This window comes from Phyllostomus discolor, chromosome 4 (assembly GCF_004126475.2).
Source record: "Phyllostomus discolor isolate MPI-MPIP mPhyDis1 chromosome 4, mPhyDis1.pri.v3, whole genome shotgun sequence".
NCBI classification, from domain to species: domain Eukaryota; kingdom Metazoa; phylum Chordata; class Mammalia; order Chiroptera; family Phyllostomidae; genus Phyllostomus; species Phyllostomus discolor.
In genome coordinates, this window is record NC_040906.2 from 81,845,427 (window position 1) to 81,857,711 (window position 12,285).

A 12,285-nucleotide genomic window follows, 5' to 3' on the forward strand; every position below is an offset into this window, starting at 1 on the left:
GTGGGTGCACATGCATGTTGGTTGCATGTTTGTGTGTGGGTGCGCGTGTGTGGACTGTTCATTGGTGCACACGTGTGCTTGGGTGCATGTGTATTCGTGGGAGCCAGTGTGTGGGCTGTGCGTGGTTGCACCAGTGTGCGTGGGTGAAAGTGTGTGACTATGCATGGCTGCACGCTTTTCCGTGTGTGCATGTGTGTGGATTGTGCGTGGTGCATGTGTGTGTGCAGGTCCATATGTCTGAACTGTGCACATGTGCTTGTGTGGACTGTGTGCTTGGGTGCACACATGTGTGAGGTTGCATGCGTGTGGACTGCGTGGTTGCGTTTGTGGACTATGTTCGTGGGTGCATGTTTGTGCGTGCGTGTAGGTTTATGGACTGTGCGTGGGTGCTTGTGGATTGTGTGCGTGGATGAAAGGGTGTGCGTAGTGCATGTGTGTGGACTTTGCATGGGTGCATGTGTGGTCTGTGCGTGGGTGCATGTGTGTGCGTTGTTGCACGTGTGTGGGTCCGACCCGTGTGTGGACTGTGCGTGGGTGCACAGCAGTGATGGAGGGCTGAGCTGGGAGAACCACCACCAGAGGGCAGAGCCGAGAAAAAAGCGGCTTGAGGGCCAAGCCAGGAGAACGGCAGCAGGAGGGCCGAGCTGAGAGAACTGCCTTGGAAAGGGCTGAGCCCTGAGAACCGCTGCCGGAGGGTTGAGCTGGGAGTAGCGCAGCGAGAGAGCCGGGTTGAACTGTGGTTGGAGGGAGGAGGCGCGAGAACTGCGGCTGGTGGAGGAGGCGAGAGAACGACCACAGTTGGGCCGAACTGGGAGAACCGTGGCGGGAGGGCAGAGCCGGGATAACTCCTGCAGCGGGGCGGAGCCCCGCACACCGAGGCTGGAGGAGCTAGCCTGTGGGACAATGGCCTGGCGGGGCAAAGGGAGAGAAGCTCGGTCTCAGCCGGAGCCCGCCGGCCGGGGGAACCGGGGCTGGAGGGCCGAGGCTGGATAAAGTTGGCCGCAGGGCCAAGCTGGGAGAACTGCTGCCTTAGGGCTGTGTAGGGAGAACCGGGCCGGAGGGCCAATCTTTGTCATTTTTATTTATTTGAATTATTTTATTGTTCAAGTACAGTTGTGTGCATTTACCCCTCACCATTCCCCCCACCCCAGGCATTCCCACCTCCCTCCCCTGCTTCCGGTCCCGCTTGGTTTTGTCCATGTGTCCTTTATAGTAGTTCCTGAGAGCTCTTCCTCCTTTTCCTCCCATTGTCCCCTCCCACCTCTCCTCTGTTTACTATCAAATTGTTCTTAATTTCAATGTCTCTTGTTATATTTTGCTTGCTTGTTTGTTTTGTTGGTTAGATTTCACTTAGAGGTGAAATCATATGGTATTTGTCTAGGTAAGTCATTTCTTTCAAATCAATTTTAGATTATTCCACAAAGGTCTCACAAAACATCAAAGTGATGAACTGTTACATAAAATTTCTTGGGGGTGGAGAGACTAGAGAAAGAGGCTGACAATTTTATTATAACTTTTAGAGTGTATAAAGGGAACTTACATGTGAGGCATGTTTTGGGCAGTGACAATATGACACGAATACTCTGCGTATCATGTGGCAGGTGCTAAGAGGTTATACAGAACAGAGCAGGATAATAGGGATTCTGTAGAATGATCCTCTCCAGGTAAGGAAAAAATGCATTATATCTATTTTCAGGGCAAGGTCAGGGTCTGTTCCAGGAACCAGCATGCCTGAATCACAGAGGAGTGGTCAGACGATCCTTGAGGGTGTTTTTGAGAAGCAATCTTTGTTCTGCCCTGGATCTTGCTGGTGCTAACATGAAGGTCCAACAGCAGTCAGGCAGGATCAGGCTGTGGTCATGTCATGTGACAGTCTCTTCTTCATAATCCACTCCTCATAACTGACTCTCATAATCTCACAGGCTACCATCTTGCACAAGGTGCCCTGAGTGGTCAATAAGGGGCTTTATTAGCAGGGAGGTAGCTCATTTGGTTGCCAATTGACTACATTTGCTACACAGTTAATCGAAACTACATAGACACATGTAAAAAAAAAGACAAGTTAAAAGAAGCAACCCAAATATTGGTAACAACTTTTTCTCTGTGACCTCCCTACCAAGACCAATACCAGTGTGCTAATGGTCTCTTAGGCTGGGTTGAATCACTTAGGGTTTTTGCTTGGTGTTTATATGTGGTAACAAAGAAGAAGAGAAATATTCATCAAATTCATCTGGTAGGAAATACACAAAATTCACTTGAACAATCCCTGTAACTAAATCCTTCAAAGGTAGAAGTTAGTATGGTAGAAAAGACAAATATTTAGTACACACCTTAGCATATTTGGAGCCCTTGCTCAAGGAAAGGGACCCCCATGTAGTTAATTTGTCAGTCACTTCCAGTTTGGGAATTTTAGTGTATGATAGGCTAAACAAGGCCCTTTGCTGATTTCAGAGCCTCTGCCCTTAGCTTAAGCTCCAGCATCTCCTCCTCAGTATGTGCATCCTGCAGGGCACTATGGTGTGCACTTTTGCCATGTTTTCAATCTTCAGTTTCCACTGATGAATCAGTTGCTAAACCACATAGTTTTTCTAATACATCTGCTTCCTGATTAACTGGAGGTATAGACACCCTATCAGCAGGGTCATGGAAGACAACAAGATTTGCCTCAGGATCTGGTAAGTAAGCCCAGATATCTTTCCACATCTCTTGTTCCAATAAAGGTTTGTTCATGGTCATCCACCCCTTTGTCTCCCACTGGCCAAGCCAGAGTCATTCCCTTTAGAATGGCCCAAGTGTCAGCACACAGGGTCAACAGCCAGGTTCAACATGATTTACCAATCAGGCCACTCTTCTTGTTTTCTTCCAGATGGTGTCAACAGATGGTTGAATGACAACTGCCATCCCGGTAGACAATTATTCTGGTTAGAGCCATCACTGTACCAGGCTCCAGGCAAAACTTCCCCTGTTTCTTTGCAGGTTGCAGGTGCTGACACAGGATAGGAGCAGAAAAAACTTGAGGGTTTATTTATATATCTATATATATATATATATATATATATATATATATATATTTTCAACAGGGCTTAACAGGTGCTGCATTTCTAGAGACAAAGAATCCTTCTGTTTAAAATAGGCATGCCATTTTGGTCAGCATGAGAGTCTGAGCCAAACAGAGTCTGGTCAGTAGACCATCTTGTCTATCCACCTCTTTTTGGGAAAGAAAGTTCTCACTGTACTGCCTGTTCTTTTGGGGTCTATTTTATTTCTGTCCCTTTCTACAATTAGAAGCAAAATTAAAAGGGCACTCATTCCTATGGCTGTTTTTGCCTTAATTCCCTGCCTATGCCTTTTGGGGTAACTGAAACACCTTCAAATAATAGCCCCACCTGTGAGGTTCTAGGGGTTTTTAATCTAATAGTATTTTTGCATTCTCAAAGGCAGCCTGTTATTTGACTCTCCCCAGTCCCATACATGTCCCTTCTTAACTAGGAGATAAATGGGTGAAATAATTGAGTTAAATGGGTTTATCATTTTCCCAGTACCCCAGAATTATCACAAAAGCCTTTACCTTTTTTCCATTTTTTTTTTTTGGTATGGAGTAAACTTGTTTATGATAACCTTAGGAACAATAAAGGTTTTAACTGAAAATAGGACTCTCAAAAATTTTACAATGGTTTTGGGACCTTGAATTTTCTGCAGATTCACTGCCCATCCTCCCTGCTGTGGTTGGTCCAGTAAAACCTGCAGCAGAGGCAAATTTTTCACTGGTTAACATTGTGTCATCAATATACTCACCCCATTTCACAGAAGTGGGGAAGGAAGGCAGTGACTAGTGACTGGTCCTGAACTACCATCTTATGGCACATGGTGAGGTTAAATACCCTTGAAGAAGTACTTGGAAGGTATATTCCAAGTGAAAAACATTTTCTAGGCCTTGCAGCATGAAAAGGCCTCAACCCATCCAGAAAATATACACATAACAAGAACATAGTGATAAATCATACTACATAGCTGTTGGATAAACACTATTTTAAATGCACTATTGTGCATAAAAGAATGAAAAAAAATGAAAGATAAGGATTGTTAGAGAGCTAGGGAAGAACCAAGCAGCCATTTTGGATTTGTTAGAGCCCAGGTATTCATTTCTTTTACAACCATTATTTTATTTTATTTTTTACTGTTGTTCAGTTATAGTTGTTCAGCATTTTTCCCCAGTGCTCTATCCTATTCCCCCCTCTGCCACAGTCATTTCACCCATAGTCCATGCCCATGAGTCCTTTACTTGTGTTCCTTTTCTTGCACCTTCCCCATCTTTCCCCTATTATCTCCCTTCCCCTCGGCTCTGGTCACTGCCAATTTTTTCCTGTATTTCCAAGTCTCTGGTTCTATTTTTCTCAGTTTTTTTGTTCTGTTGATTAGGCTCTACTTGGGTGAGATCATATGTCACCCTTGGGTATTTGTCTTTCAATGCCTGGCTTATTTCATTTAGCATAATATTCTCCAGTTCCATCCATGCTGTCAGGAAGGGTAGAAGTTCCTTCTTTCTTTCTGCTGTGTAGTATTCCATTGTCTTTTACAACCATTTTTAACCCATCTTAATGTGTGATTCAGGAGCAGACTTTTGCCATATTATGGGGATAAAAGTCTGGCACTGAGTAATCACTCTTGCAGAAACAGAATGTACTTCATCTTCATGTGCCACAATCTGATACTTAAGTTCGGTCCTTTTAGTTAGAGCCTCAATTTTGATGACAGACATCTTAAGCTAGCGCATCTCAGATTTCCATGAATTTCATATAATTTCTGAAACACTTATATATTTATACAAATACAACATAAAGAAGGCTCAATGTTATCTATTATTTTACAATGTTCCCTATGGAATTTCAACATACCGAATAAGACTTGTTAGTTTAATATCTTTTTTAAGGATAAACAAACAGATCTTTTAAAATATTTCAGGAGCCCTCTGGAACACTCCAAAGCCATGTCCAGGTCAAGAGAAAGGCTCTAGCCTTTTGCATCAGCTTCCTTTGATATTTAAATTCATGTACTTAATTAAATTTATTCCAATCTATTCAGCTTAACCACACAAAATTTCCTTTCTCAAGATAACTTTTTACAAATCTTTTATACTTTTATTTTTACATTCAGATTTGGTTCTGCTTTTCTCTTTCCTATTCTAAAATAACCAGCCACTCCAGAGAACAAAATTACTTCTTTTTCCTCAAAAAACCCCCACACCTTCTTATTTACTAACAATATATGTTATTTTCTTTCATTTTAATTGGAATTATCAATCTTTACATAAGTCTATTGACATTTTCTATATAAACAAACAAGTAAGCTAGATTTTATTTAGTAAAGATTAATTTTAAATCACATAAACTTCAAAAGCATTTGGGTTAATTTCTATATTCCTGAGAATTTTAAGTACCCAGACTTTACGAGTACTTGTTTGCTTTTAAGTCAGTTAAACATAGCTCTTTTATAAATTAGCAATACCATTTTAGGATGGAAAATGACACACACACACATGGACAATGCACATGGACAATGAGCACATGAACAATGAGCACATAAACAGATGTAAAGAAAGATCTAATGGCCTCTATGAAAGAAATGGGATCTGTTCTAAGTGTCTTTCCTCCCCAACACCTTTTCAGCTATTTTCCATGTTAATGGAGTTGTGGACATTCTAATATTTTGTAGTTTTAGTTCTTTCTCTAGTTTTTAGTTTCTAACCCTGGATCTGCCTCTAGCTGGAATTGATAGCTGAACCACCCATGGGATCCAGGGCACAGCTGTAGCCATACAGTTTTCTTCCTTGGCACAGTGCATGATGCATGCTTCTTCAACAAATCCATCAAAGCAGCTAGTGATTTTAGGTGTCCCCACAACACATCTGGCATAAGGGACACTCCTTTCTGTATGAAAATAGATGACCAACCCATGATTTTCCCCACAGATACCTCTTTTAAAGGGCTATTTCTTATATGTCTTCCCTAATCTGCCAATTGTTTTGTGAAAAGGCCATATATAAAAAGTGGTCCCCAAATACTGATGGAGCCAAGAGACCAAAGAATGAGACAGACGAGTTTAGCTTCTTAGTTAATAAGTTTAATAGGGAACTATGTATAGAAATGTGGTCCATGGGGGCAGCAGGACATTCAGATATTTACAACTTTTATCCCCCAAACCACTTGCTTTTCTGCCTGTCCCCGTCCCTCTGCCTTAGAGAGATACCTACATGCTAGAAAGGAATGCATGGGTGATTAAAGGAAACAAAGAGATCAGCTCTGAGGAAGTTCTGGCACCAAGATGAGATAAGAGATGCATAACATTGAGGGTGCTCACCTCAGAGAAAAAAATAGTGGAAATTCTGTGATTAGACCAAAAGGGATTAGACCCCAGGGAAGGGGAAGAGATCAAAGTCCAGGTTTATTCACTAAGAACTTAAGATTGTGGATTAGTTTAAAGATGAAGTTTTTTGTTTTTTTAAGATGGAGTCAGCTCTATCCATACATAAGCCATTGTCTCTAAAAGCATGCCTGTTTTACTTATTTTTTACTTTTTTACTTTCAATTATAGTTGTCCCTATCCCCTCCCCCCCATTGTTCTCTAGTGTCCTACCCACCCCCACCTTCCACTTTCAATCCTGCCCCCCATTGTCTTAGTTCATGGGTCCTTTGTACATGTTTCTTGACTTGACCCTTCCCCCTTCTTTCCTGTTTTAATCAAACCAACATCCTTAAGCTTGGTACTATACATGAAAAATTAATCCTAGTTCATGAGCACTTGAAAAGCAGTTGGGTGAGTTTCTATTATTTGTTAATTTCCTATGAGTACTGATTTATTTTAAGCCAATTGGACATGTCTGTATTGTAACCTAATATTAAAATTGGAAATTAATTTTTGGTAATGCCATTTAACAGTAAAATTATGCCCCATCTGTCTTATACCTACATATACAAACACATAGACAGAATGATACTACAAAACACAAAAGTAAAACAGAATTCAAATTATGTTTTCTGGAGGATGGTCTAAGTTAAGGTTTTTCTTAAACATCCCAAGTTCTAGCATGGTGTTTAGAATTACTTTAAAGGTGTTTCTAAAACTAAAAACTGCATTTCACTGTATTTGAAAGGTTTAAGTGTTCCCTGACCCTTAGGTTGGACTTGCTGACAAACAAAACAAAATGGAAAGTAAATGTTTACAATAAAGTTGGGCAGATAAGAAAGCCAAGAGAGTGTCTCAGAACACTTGAAATGTTAAGGGTGCATTTTTTCTTAAAAAGTGAGAGAAGAGGATGGCCCTGGAAGGAAAGCCTGAGCACAAACTTGGGAGGGATTTAAAATTTGTGTACTGAAACTTCAGAAAAAGAAATGAAAAAAATTTTTGCATTTGCAAACAAAATAATCTAATACCTAGCAATAAACTTAACAAAGGATGTGAAAGGCATTCATAATGAAAACTGCAAAGCATTGTTAAAAGAGAGTTAAAAAAAGACAAAACGAAATAGAGATATTCCATGTTCATGGGTTGGAGAAGCAACATAGTTAAAATAGCCCATCAATGCAATACCCATCAAAATCCCAATGTCATTTTTTAAAGAAATACAGCAGATAATTGATACATTTGTATGGAACCACAAAGGACCCCCCAAAGCTAAAGCAATCCATGAGTAAGGAGGACAAAGCCAGAGGTATCAAAGTATCTGACTAGAAATCAAATTAGCATGGTCTTGGCTGAAGAACAAACACACAAACCAATGGGCCAGAATTGAGAACTCAGAAATAAAACCACATGTATGTGGTCAAATAATTTGTTACAATAGAACCAAAAAATATACAAAGGAGAGAAAACCCCCTTCAATAAATGGTGGGAAATTTGTAAAGAGATATGCAAAATAATGAACCTGGATGACAGTTTTGGTATACAAAAAATAATTCAAAATAGCTCAAAGACTAAAATACAAGTACTGGAAAAATACAGTACATAGATAAAAATATAGGTACCAAAATTATAGACCTTGGCTATAGATAACATTTTGTGAATTTGACCCCAAATGCAAGGAAAGTAAAGGCAAAAATAAATAAGAACCAAAAAGCCTCTGCATAGCAAAAAGAACCAACAATGAAACAAAAAGGAAACTGACTGAATGAAAAATGATTTTTGCAAGCAACAGCTTCTGATGAAGGTTTGATATCCAAAAATATAAAGAACTGATCCAACTGAACACCAAAAACAAAACAAAACAACCCCCCCCCCAAAAAAAAAAAAACAATCCAATTACAAAAATGAACAAAGGTTCTTGGGCACAAGATAGCAGAAGAGTGAATGGAAGTCACACTAACTTCTCAAGACCAATCTGTAATTACAACCAAATTGTGTAGCAACCACCTGGAACAAACAACTGAACAATAGCAAGAGAAAAACCTTATAAACTCACACGGAAGAATCAGCTTCAGCACAACCAGACTTGTAAGAGGAGTGGTGGATTCTCAAGAAGGCTGGCTGTATGCTAACAGGCACCAGCACCAGAGGGATAATTAAGCAAATGGTTGGATCCCCCTGAGAAGAGTGAGGTCTAAACCATAAGCTAGGGTTCCAAGCCTAGAGCACCAGAGCCCCAAAAGTACACAGATAAAGTGGCTAGGTTGCTCTCTGCCACACACAGAAGGCCAGATACAAAGAACCATTTAAAGGACCAACACACAAATTTTCATTTGTAGCCACTAATCCTGGGCTCTGGCAATGGTGGGGACACAAGGAGCTAGAGACACCTGAGGAGAGACTGGGGACAGAGTCTTTGTGAAGAGAACTGAGAGGGTACCTACCAAGATCCCAGTGTTGAGCCATTCCCCATATGGCATCAGCCATCATGCTCAGGGTAGCCATTCTCTTCAGAATGGTAGCAACCTGAGGGAAAACAATAGCTTTGATGCTAAGAGGGGTTATGCCCCACCCTATGGTGCTTAAACTGGCTTGTTTAGTGCAGAGTGATTAGATTAACAAGTGAAGAGACAGTAGCAGAGAGCTGAACCTTGAAATTCTTGAAATGGCTGACTAAGAAGGTAAGACAGAGTCAACATCTGATATCAGCAGAGGTGGATCCAGATAGAAAAAACTGCACCTTCACAAGAACATACAAGATATGGTAGGTGGAGTGAACCTCAGTAAATGAGCTGGTGGGAAGGATCCACCAAAGAATGTACCAACATAATCAAAATCCAATTCCAATTCCACTCTAGAGAGTCAACATAAATGGCATCAAGAGCATTCCAAGAACATCAAGTTCAGGAGATCAAGGAGCCTGTACCACTGAATCTCACAGGTCTCCTACTACCAACAAAGTTTACACCACAAACTCAGGGAGTCAAAACAGATCAATTTACAAAGCAGAAGCAAACAAGAAGTTTCACAAATAATGGGAAGGCAAAGAAACAACCCCCAAATGAAAGAAAAGGAGGAATCCTCAGAAAGAGTGCTAAATGAAATAGAGGCAAGAAAACTATGAGATATTAAGTTTAAAACAATGGTTATAAGGGAGGTCAATGAACTCAGTGAGAATTACAAAAATCTGTGGGGAAGTGAAGAGGAATTTACTGCAAAGTATATGAGCATAAAAAAAACATAGAAAGTATCACCTAGAGCCAAGAGGAAATGAATAATAAAATTTCTGAGTAGAAGAATACAGTAAAAAGAATCAAAAGCAGGTTAGGTGAAGCAGAGGATCAAATCAGTGAGCTGGAAGGTAAGGTATAAAAAATACTAAGAAAGAGCAGGAAAAGGAATAAAAGCTAAAACAAAACAAAATAAAACAAAACCAAACTAGAAAGGGGTTAAGAGATCTACAGGCCAAAATGAAGCACAATAATATCCATATAATAGGAATACAAGAAGGACAAGAGGAGCAAGGGATAGAAAACCTGTTTTAAAAAGTAATGATAAAAACTTCTCTAATTTTGTGAGAAATAAAGTCACACAAGTCCAGGAAGCAGAGAGGGTCCCAATCAAGAGGAACTCAAAGAAGCCCACTCCAAGACACATCATAATTAAAATGGCAAAATTCCAAGATGAAGAAAGAATCTTAAAGGCAGCAAGGGAGGAACCAGAAGTGTCATAAAAAGAAGCCCTGATAAGGCTAGCAGCTGACTTCTTGATGGAAATGCTCCAAGCCAGAAGAGAATGGCAAGAAATATTCCAAATAATGAAAAGCAAATGTGTGCAACCAACACTACTCTACCCAGCAAGTCTTTCATTTAAAATGGAAGGAGAAATCAGGAGTTTCCCAGACAAAAGAAGGCTGAAAGAATACACCTCCATCAAACCCGAACTGCAAGATGTTATAAAAGGACTGTTTTGAGACTTCCGGCAAGATGGAGGAATAGGTGGACGCACCGTACCTCCTCGCACAACTAAGATTAGAACAACAATAATTTACAATAATAATTTACAGTCAGAATAACGCCCAGATCCGGCAGAGGATTTATCTAAATGCAAGTCGGGCAGCCAAGAAGTTGAAGTAGATGTGTTCATCCGGACTGGTAGGAGAAGATGAGCCGGGCAGGCGCGGGGCTGGCATGGGTCGGCGGCGCGCAGAGGTCAGGGAAAGTTTGGTGCGAAATTGGCGCGACAGCCATCCGGGGCGCAAGAACACAGCGGTGATCCCTGAGTATGCAAGCTGAGGCTGGCAGACCCAGAGGGGCAGCAATTGTGGACCAGGGCAGAACTCGAGGCCCAGGAGCCCAGAAAAGGGTCTGAATCCAGGAGAACGGAACTACCACCATTATTTTCTCCCGTCCCCGCTCCCGCTCCCACTCCCGCCCTGCCCCCACGTATAACGTCACAATCTAGGGACTAGGGTGCCCAGCCCTGGTGAAACACCTACGGCTCTGCCCCCCACCGTAACTGGAGCAACCAGACCGGAGAAACAAAAAAAAAGGGAGAGATAGGGGAAAAATATGTTTTCAAGAGAGCAGATCAGTCCCCCAGGACTCGTCCTTTTGAGCGACCAAGAAATAGCCAATCTATCAGATGCGCAGTTCAAAACACTGGTGATCAGAAAGCTCACGGAATTGGTTGATTTTGGACGCAATTTAGATGAAAGGATGCAGGTTACCATAAAGAGATGCAGGAAGATACGCGGAGGAGAGCCAATAGTGAAAGGAAGGAATCTGAGTCTCAAAACAATACAGTGGACCAGAAGGAAGATAGAATCAACCAAGCAGGAAAGCATGATGAAATAAGAATTCAAAAAATCGAGGAAAAGATTAAGAGCATCCAAGACACCTTTAAACGTTCCAATATCCGAATTATAGGGGTACCAGAATCAGAAGGGGAAAAGCAACAGATTGAGCACGTATTTGAACAAATAATAAAGGAGAACTTCCCCAATATGGCAAAGGGAACAGTCTTCCAAGAAATCCAAGAAGCTCAGAGAGCCCCAAAGAAGTTGGACCCAAGAAGAAACACACCAAGCACATCATAATTACATTAGCCAAGGTAAAAACGAAGGAGAGAATCCTAGAAGCAGCAAGAGATAAGGGGACAGTAACCTACAAAGGAGTTCCCATCAGACTGTCAGCCGATTTCTCAAAAGAGACCTTACAGGCAAGAAGGGGCTGGAAAGAAATATTCCAAGTCATGAAAGACAAGGACCTACATCCCAGATTGCCCTATCCAGCAAAGCTCTCATTTAGAATGGAAGGGCAGATAAAGTGCTTCTCAGATAAGGTCAAGTTAAAGGAGTTCATCATCACCAAGCCCTTATTTTATGAAATGCTAAAGGGACTTATCTAAGAAAAGAAGATAAAGAAAAGACATGTATAGTAAAAGGACAGCAAACTCACAAATATTAACAACCACACCTAAAGCAAAACCAAAAGAAACTAAGTAAACAATTAGAACAGGAACAGAACCACAGAAATGGAGGGCACATGGAGGGTTAGCAGCAGGGGGGTGGGAGGAGGAGAGAGGGGGAAAAGGTATAGAGAATAAGTAGCATAGAATGTAGGTTGAAAATAGATAGGGGGAGGGCAAGAATAGTACGGGAAATGTAGAAGCTAAAGAACTCATAAGTATGATATATGGACATGAACTAAAGGGGGGATATGTGGGTGGGAGGGGGTACAGGGGGGAGGGGAGAGAAGGGGGAAATGGGACAACTGTAATAGCATAATCAATAAAATATATTTTTAAAAAAGGACTGTTTTAAGAAAAGGAAGAAAAACAGTGAGATAGAAAGCAACAGAGGTACAAATGAGATAAAATGACAAT